At 43.3% G+C, this 8,012-nt stretch overlaps 1 protein-coding gene across 1 annotated transcript in view; it reads right to left on the reverse strand.

Annotated features, from left to right (window-relative positions):
• The window catches only part of MCCC2 (methylcrotonoyl-CoA carboxylase 2 (beta)), a 70,873-nt gene that overhangs the window by 44,506 nt on the left and 18,355 nt on the right, over positions 1 to 8,012 (reverse strand). The gene's annotated exons all lie outside the window — the stretch shown is intronic.

The following is an 8,012-nucleotide window of genomic DNA, read 5'->3' on the forward strand; positions in this document are numbered from 1 at the left end:
CTAAAAAATACAAAACATTAGCCGGGCGAGGTGGCGGGCACCTGTAGTCCCAGCTACTCAGGAGGCTGAGGCAGGAGAATGGTGTGAACCCAGGAGGCGGAGCTTGCAGTGAGCTGAGATCCGGCCACTGCACTCCAGCCTGGGCGACAGAGCGAGACTCCGTCTCAAGAAAAAAAGAAATTTACTTTTCACAGTTCTGGAAGCTGGGAAATCCAAGAGCATGGCACTGCCATCTGACAGTCATCCCATGGTAGAAGAGCAGAAGTTGGGAGGGCAAGAGAGGGCAAGAGTGTGTGAGACAGAGAGTAAAAGGCCAAACTCCCACAATGACAGCATTAATCCATCCATGAGGGCAGAGCTCTCATGACCTAATCGCCTCCCAAAGGTGCCACCATTTAACATCACCACAATGGCAACTACGTTTCCAACACATAAACTTTTGGGGGACACATTTAAACTGCACCTTTGGGAAAATAAAAGAAGCACATTGCAAAGATCATCATGTCATCGGGCCTCAGATATGGAGAAGGCCCAGAGAAGACATTCTCATGAGACTCGAAGAAAGACCACCAGACACCAACACATCAACTCTTTAAACTTCAGAAACAATTAAGGGGTCTTAAAACCTGCCATGAAAGAAAGATGAAACAGAAGAGAACATAAAGGTAAGCACCTAGCTTAACTATCTTTTCTGCTTGACAGCAAAAGAAAATGTTGAAAGTTGGAAGGTCTATAGGAATCTATCCACATTCTTATAGCAGCAAAGATATAGAAAACTATAGAGATATGATTGCCAACAGACACACTCTTTGAAATAAGTAGGTAAATGAATTTACAATGGGCAAGGCAAATAACATTAAATAAAAACCTACCCTGGAGAGAAAAACAACAACTAAATTTGAATAAGGAAGCTGGTGCTTACTATTGAAATGAATACATAACATAATTGAACTTAAAAGTGATTAACTTATATAATAAATATAAGGAATTGTTTTATCAGTCTGTCTAAACCAAAGTCTTAAATAAACAACAAAACAAATATTAAAATTAGGAAATAGAACCACTCAATATCTATCATGTTATAACTTTAATAGTTATAAGGAGATTCATCTTTTAATAAATATTAAGTAAATAGCATCTCAGGGAAATGTGTGAGGATATAAAAATTCATCTAAATTGTCTAATCTCAAGTAGCTAACAGACTAGTAGAGGAAATTAGTCCAGATATATCTAGATCAAAGGGATAAATGCCATTAGTAAGGCACCGTACAAGAACTATGGGAGCTAGGAGAAAGAAAAGATTACTTCCAGTAAAGGATTCCGGGATTTCCTTAAAAGGGTGGCATGGGAGAGGTGTCTTGGAAGATGGGTTGGAGACTCAGACCCAGGAGGATGAGGGGAAAGAGGACCAGCACAGGCCTGAGCAGATGGTCAAAAAAGGCCAGAGTATATATGGAGACTAGTGACTGCATCAGGTTGACTGCAGTTTAGGGTCCAGGAGCAATAATGCTAGAAAGTTAGGTTGAAATCTGATCACACGGGGACTTAAGTATTGGGCTAAGAAGTAGGAGCTTTGTTTTGTAGCAAATAGTAACAGGGGGGCCACATAAAAGAATAACCTTGCAGCACGTGTCCACTGTATGGGAAAGGATAGACTAGGCAGGCAGGGACGCCAGGCAGGCGAGGTTAGAGCCACAGTGTAGTGATAACAAAGGCCTGAGCTACCTCTGGGGGTGACAGTAGGAACAGAGTGGAGAGGACCTACCCAAAAGTGAAACCAACAGGACTCACCAATGTATTCGGCAAAGGCTTAGGATGTGTTGACTTCGTGCCCAGCATCAGAGCAACTGCCGGGGATACAAAAATGACAAAGATGTATATTTTTGACCTAAAAGGACTAAGTAAGGGAAAATGAAGAGAAAAGAGCCAAGGATGACATCAAGTCCTAGGCAGAGAGCAAGGGAGTGCTAGCAGCAGATGGGAACTCAGGTGAAGGAACAAATGAGCAGCGGAAGTTAATCTGTTCAGTGTCTAGTTTGAACCTAAGTCTAAAAAGACAGAGGAAAAAGTGATTTTCCTACTGTCTGACACAGTCACTCAATACCTCTAACACCAGATATGTGGGGGTATTTCTCCACACACCAAGCAGTTCTCTAGCAGACACCAGCTGTCCTCTAATCCAATTCAGTTCTTACACTGTCTACCTAGAGACAGCCTCAGATCCCACAGACTGAGGGCTCAGTCCTACAAGATGGCCCTCACTTCAGATGCCAATCCACAAGGAGCAGGTTGTCACCTATATTTCTGATTGACTGTAAATTGGGGCTGCCACTACCCATCCTTGGGTTTGATTAATTTACGAGAGTGGCCCACAGAACTCAGGCAAGCACTTTACTTACGTTTACTGGTTAAGAAGGACACCATAAAGGATACAGATGAATGGCCAGATGAGGAGATACATAGGGTGAGTCTGCAAAAGTCCTGAGTGCTGGAGCTTCTGTCCCCACAGAGCGGGAATGCACCATCTTCCTGGCACTTGGATGAGTTTGCCAGCCCAGATGCTCTCTGAACACCATAGTTTAGGGATTTTTATGGAGGCTTCATCACAGAGGCATAGTCCATTTTTAACTCAATCCCCAGCCCCTCCCCTCCCTGGAGGACAGGGCTGGGACTGAAAGCTCCAAGTTTATGGTCATGGCTTGGTCTTTCTGGTGACCAGCACCATCCAGGAGCGCACTAAGAGTCACCTCTTAGAACAAAAGATGCTCCTATCACCCAGGAAATTCCAAGGGATTTTGGAGCTCTGTGACAAGAATGAGGGTCAAAGACCAAATCATAGAACAAAAGATTCTTCTAGTACCCCTATCTACAAGGTATTAGGTATTCTGTCTGAGGAACTGGGGCAGACACCAAATATTGGAACAAAAGAGCCTCCTAGTAACCCTACTGCTCAGAAACTTATGAGGATTTTAGGAGCTCTGTTCCTGGAACTGGGGACAGAGATCAATGTGTGTATTTCTTGTTATCTCACACTAAGGTACCAGCAGGAAATTGACTGAGAAAGCAGAACCCCTGAGGTTCAGAAGTGGAGATGTAGAGGGGGGTCAAGACTAGAGAAAGATCAGGGAGATGACGGGTAATGAGATCTGGCTAAATCATTAAATAAATAAATAAGGGCACACCAGTGGCATGAAGCATAAGGAGAATTTCAGGAAAAAGGAAAAAAATGATGATACCAAGAGGCTGTGCAGAGTGGCAATCTGGTCTCGGCTGGTGAAACTCTCATAGGGCACGGAGGTTTGAAGGAGTGAGCAGTCAGAAATGAAGACACTATGCCAATCCTTAAGAACGTTGGCTGGGTGTGGTAGCTCACACCTATAATCTAGCACTCTGGGAGGTCAATGCGGGTGGATCACCTTGGGTCAGGAGTTCAAGGCCAGCCTGGCCAACACAGTGAAACTTCTTCTCTACTAAAAATACAAAAAAGTTAGTCGGGCGTGGTGGTGCATGCCCGTAGTCCCTGCTACTGGGGAGGCTGAGGCAGGGGAATTGCTTGAACCCAGGAGGTGGAGGTTGCAGTGGGCCGAGATTGTGCCACTGCACTCCATCCTGGATGACAGAGTGAGACTCCATCTCAAAGGGGGTGGGGGGGGTCGGGAAAGTAGCCACCTAGGGTGGGAGAAAAGCTTCAAAAACAGCAGAAGCTAGAAAAGGTCTTTATCTTTTGGCATCATTTTGGTGCTTTTTGTTTCCTTTAAAGAAAAGGTACCAACATGATTTTGGGGTGTGAGAAGAAAAATAAGCAGATAAAAAAATTGTTTTTTCATTTTTAAAAGATGGGGACTGGGCTGGGCATGGTGGCTCACGCCTGTAATCCCAGCACTTTGGGAGACTGATGAGGGCAGATCACTTGACCTCAGGAGTTCGAGACCAGCCTGGGCAACACAGTAAAACCTCGTCTCTACTAAAAATACAAAAACTAGCTGAGCATGATGGCATGTGCCTATAGTCCTAGCTACTCGGGAGGTTGAGGCAGGAGAATCCCGTGAGCCTGGGAGGCAGAGGTTGCAGTGAGCCAATATTGCACACCACTGCACTCCAGCCTGGGGGACAGAGCAGGATTCCATCTCAAAAAAAATTAAAAAAAAACAAAAACAGAGAGATGGGGTCTCACTATGCTGGCCACGTTAGGTCTTAAACTCCTGGCCTCAAGCAATCCCCCACCTCAGCCTCCCGAAGTGCTAGGATTAGAGGTGTGAACCACCATGGCTTGCCCAAGAAAATTAATTAGAGTAAGAGAAAGATAAAGATACTACGGAAACTTAAAAATACAGTTCATAAAAATATGGGAAGGCAGGCCAGGCGCAGTGACTCACGCCTGTAATCCCAGCACTTTGGGAGGCCGAGGCGGGCAGATCACAAGGTCAGGAGATTGAGACCATCCTGGCTAACACGGTGAAACCCCGTCTCTACTAAAAATACAAAAAAATTAGCCGGGCGTGGTGGCAGGTGCCTGTAGTCCCAGCTACTCGGAAGGCTGAGGCAGGAGAATGGCGTGAACCCAAGAGATGGAGTTTGCAGTGAGCCGAGATCGTGCCACTGAACTCCAGCCTGGGAGACAGGCTCCATCTCAAAAAAAAAAAGAAAAAATATATATATATATGGGAAGGCAAACCTTAACCCTAAACCTCCTATTCCTATTTAAGGGAAACATGAAAAAATAAAGGCTAAGAGAAGTAGCTCAAAGAAATACTGATATGTGTGTGTGTGTGTGTGTGTGTGTGTCTGTGTTTGTGTGTCTGTGTGTGTGTGTGTATATTATAGACATTATAAGTAATATGAACTATATAATATGAATTAGATATATAATATGAACCTCTTGGAATTTAAAAAAGAAATTTCTGTTATCATATATTGAGTCTCCATAGTATCTTTTCTGACCCTTTCCTGAATGTATGAGCCCTAAACCTGAAATCTGCACTGAAGATATCAGGCTCTGTGTGAGTACTTTTCTTCGTACTGAAAACATTAGTACTTACTCCATCTTCCTTCTTTGATATATTATATATTATAAATATATATATATTTTCTGGAGACAGGTGTCTCATTCTGTCACTCAGGCTGGAGTGCAGTGGTGCAATCATGGCTCACTGAAGCCTCAACATCCTGGGCTCAAGTAATCCTTCCACCTCAGCCTCCCAAACAGCTAGGACCACAGGTGTGTGCCCAGGCTGTTCTCATCTGGGCTCAGGCAATCCTCCTGCCTTGGCCTCCCAAAGTACTGAGATTATAGGCATGAGCCACCATGCCCAGCCCTAATATTTTTAAAAAACAAAAATAAAATAAGTGAAAGGAAGATAGATATTCAGTCAAATGCCCTTCAGATATTTTGAGTTTTTTATCATAAGCAGGTATTGCTTATTCCAAGAAGTATGTACACTTTTGATTTTTAAAAGATCTGATTTTAAAGCACTTCAAACTTCAAAGTTCCACAGGAATAGAGACTTCAGCTGGCAGCAGAAAGACACAGCAAAGAACATGTTAGATGATAAGGGGCTATAGCGCTTAAATAGTAGCCTCCCCCGACAAATGACAAAAAGATAGAGCCATATCCTAATCCCCAGAATCTGTAAAGGTGGTCTTATTTGAAAAAGGTATCTTTGCAGATATAATTAAGAATCTTGTGGATTACCTGGGTGGTCCTTAAATCCAATGACAAGTGTTCTTATAAGACAGAGAAGGAGAAGACCCAGATACCCAGAGAAGGTCATGTGCAGATGGAGGCAGATATGGGAGGGAGGTAGCCATAAGCCAGGGGAATACCTGGAGCCACCAGGAGCTGGAAGAGGTTAGGAAAGGAACAGAATGTCCCCTGGAAGCACAGCCCCGCTGCCATCTTGACTGCAGAGTTATGGCTTCCAGAACTTCACAGAATAAATTTATGTTAGCCAAGCATGGTGGCTCACGCCTATAAGCCCAGCTACTCGCAAGGCTAAGGTGGGAGGATCGTCTGAGGCCAGGAGTTCAAGACCAGCCTGAGCAACACATCAAGACATTCATCTCTAAATAAATACATAAATTTCTGTTGTTTTAAGCCACCCTATTTGTGATCATTTGTTACAACAGCCCTAGGAAACCAATAAAAGGTAAGCTATAAAAATTATAACACCAGGCCCAGCATGTTGGCTCAGGCTTATAATCCCAGCACATTGGGAGGCTGAGGCAGAAGGATTGCTTGAGGCCAAGAGTTTGAGACCAGCCTGGCCAACATAGCAAGATCCTGTTTCTCCAAAAGATAAAACTATAATACCAGATTAAATGAAGATCATAATAAGAATTTCATATAGATAATGCAACGGCCATCTGTGCAAAAGCAAAGCCAAGCCGAAGTTTCTATTTAGATAAATAAAGCATAAAGGTAGGCAAGGTCACTGTGTAACAGTAAAATATACCATAAACAATTACAACCAACGATAGAAAAATCAAAAAGATATACAATAATTGCAAGTGTAGATTAATTAATCAGAATATTAATAAAAATATGACAAACTTAAGAAATCCTATAAGGAAATGAAAACACAGTAGCAGCATCTGTATTATAAATATTCCAACGATGCAAAAAAGATTACAGAATAACAAACATCCATTAGCCTAATACCTAGTCTTAATAAATCTTGACATTAGGCAAAATTTACTTCAGATCTTTTTTTTAAGGAATAACGTATTTGGTCGGGTGCGGTGGCTCACGCCTGTTATCCCAGCACTTTGGGAAGCCGAGGCAGGCAGATCATGACGTCAGGAGATTGAGATCATCCTGGCTAACACGGTGAAAATCCATCTCTACTAAAAATACAAAAAATTAGCTGGGCGTGGTGGTGGGTGCCTGTAGTCCCAGCTATTCAGGAGGCTAAGGCAAGAGAATGGCGTGAACCTGGGAGGCAGAGCTTGCAGTGAGCCAAGATCGCGCCACTGCACTCCAGCCTGGGTGACAGAGCGAGACTCTGTCTCAAAAAAAAAAAAAAGGAATACAGTGTTTGAGATATAGCTGAAGTGCCTATCTCCTACCTCATCCCTGTCTCCTCCTTCCCACCTCAGAGGCAACCACTGTTCTAAAGCTGAGTGTATCACTCCCACGTGCATATTTGTACACAAATAATATACAGTAGGATTTGATGTATTTAACTTTTACATACATAGTAATTAGCTGTACATTGATTCTAGTATTTTTTTACTCAATCTACTTTTTGAGACTTAAGTTGACAGATGCAATTTTAGTTCATTCCTTTTAACAGATAAAACTGTATTATTAATCTCCCATTAATGGACAGTTAGGCTATTCTCTAACTTTTGCTCTAACAAACAATGCTACAATGAATTTTTCTTTTCTTTTCTTTTCTTTTTTTTTTTTAGACAGGGTCTCATTCTGTTGCCCAGGCTGGAGTGCAGTGGTGCAACCACAGCTCGCTGTAGCCCCAAACTCCCAGGCTCAAGTGATCCTCCTACCTCAGCGTCCTGAAAGCTGGAACCACAGGCATGTGCCATACCACGCTCGGCTAATTTTTTATTTTTTTGTAGAGACGGGGTCTCCCTATGTTGCCCAGGCTGGTCTCTCACTCCTGGGCTCAAGTGATCCTCTCACTTCAGCCTCCCAAAGTGCTGGGATTTCAGGCACAAGCCACGGTGCCCGGGCATGAACTCTTCTAAGTATCTCTTCATGCATATTTTAGAGTTTCCCTAGGGTATAGCCCTAGAAAAGGAATTACTGGAGCCCTTTCTTTTTAAACCCTGTTTTCCTTTTAAAAACCTGTTTTTTGTTTGTTTGTTTGTTTGTTTGAGATGGAGTCTCGTTTCGTCACCAGGCTGGAGTGCAGTGGCACAATTTCAGCTCACTGCAACCTCCGCCTCCCAGGTTCAAGCAATTCTCCTGCCTCAGTCTCCCAAGTAGCTGGGACTACAGGCACGTGCCACCATGCCCAGCTAATTTTTTGTGTTTTTAGTAGAGATGGGGTTTC

Source organism: Mandrillus leucophaeus, unplaced genomic scaffold, assembly GCF_000951045.1.
Source record: "Mandrillus leucophaeus isolate KB7577 unplaced genomic scaffold, Mleu.le_1.0 Scaffold281, whole genome shotgun sequence".
NCBI lineage: Eukaryota > Metazoa > Chordata > Mammalia > Primates > Cercopithecidae > Mandrillus > Mandrillus leucophaeus.